We start from the raw sequence: 1,386 nt of genomic DNA, 5'->3' as shown, positions 1-1,386 counted from the left end.
AGCCACCTTATCGGACAAGGTAGAATTGCCCCTGTGAGTTTCCAAGACGGCATCTTTTTGTGGGAGTAGAAGGCCCCGACTTTCACTTGCAGAACAGCTGCTGGGTTTTGACTGCATTAACAGCCCAAGCCATAACCACCAGGATTAGCCACCAGGGATTAGCCACTCAAAATGCAACAAAGAGCAGCAGAATATTGTCTGCTATAGTACAGACACACAAAATATAACTGTCGTGAAAGGCTGGGTTCTCTAGAGAAGGAAACCAAGTAGTGCTTGTGTGTGTTGTGTACCTAAAGCGGTTTTTTATCAAGAAATCATCTACACAGTTGTACCAAGAGGTTAATTCCAGTTTGGTTCAAGTCAGGCTACTCTGGACTCATGGAAGCTAATGAACAGGGGGCCAGATGATTAAACAGAGACAGCAGGGGCCACTGGCTGGTGGATGCAGAAATCCTAAATCAGCTGAGTGAATCTACTGTAGGGGGTCTACTGACAGCTCCTTGGATTGGCAAGTGGCACAAGGAGATGCAGGAACCAGACACAAGATGCAGGTGCAGAAGTTAGAAATGAAGAAGGACCGGTAACAGAAAAATATGACCTTGGTGATAGAAACTAGGCCAGAAAGTATATGAGAGAATTTTGCAAGACCAAAGACTTACTCATTGTAAATACCTTTTAATTTTTACTTATTTTTTACATCATTTTTTTACTGGCTGCCCCTTCAAGGAAGAGGGTAAATACCTTTTTTTAACTACAAAATTAGACTGTACACATGGACATCACTGAATGGAATGCAGAAGAATCAAATCAATTACATCTGTAAATTGGAGAAGCTCAATATCATCAATCAGAACAAGAGCAGCGTCAAGGATTTCATTTTACTTGAATCCGCAATGATTGTCCATAGAAGCAGTAGGCAAGAGATCAACTTGTGCTTTGCATTGTGCAAATCCATTACATAATGTCTCTCTCAGCTAAGCTGTCACTGTGATGACTGAGGTGTGCCTAACCCAAGCCATGATCATTGCAATCATCTTAATATGCATGCAAATGATAAACAATGAATAAGAAAGACTGAAGAAGAATCAGTGTCCTTAAATTATAGCATTGTTGGAGAATATTAAATATATCAGGGACTCCCCAAAAGTCCACAGATCTCTTCTGGACAAGTTTAACCAGGATGATCCTTAGAACGGGTGCATCTGACCTGTTTTCTTTTACTCCCTCACCATCCTGATGATGGTTTCCATCCTTAAGGTCACCTCCCAGGTCAAAGGCCTGCTAGAGCACCAACCATTTCATCTCCTCAGTGCCAAAGGGAAACGTCACAGCAGGAGAGCAAAAGAGCATTCCTCCAAGGGAATGCAGCTCCCTTCAAGGACCCTT

The sequence above is a fragment of the Tenrec ecaudatus genome, chromosome 5 (genome assembly GCF_050624435.1).
Source record: "Tenrec ecaudatus isolate mTenEca1 chromosome 5, mTenEca1.hap1, whole genome shotgun sequence".
NCBI lineage: Eukaryota > Metazoa > Chordata > Mammalia > Afrosoricida > Tenrecidae > Tenrec > Tenrec ecaudatus.
This window is presented reverse-complemented; position numbering follows the sequence as displayed.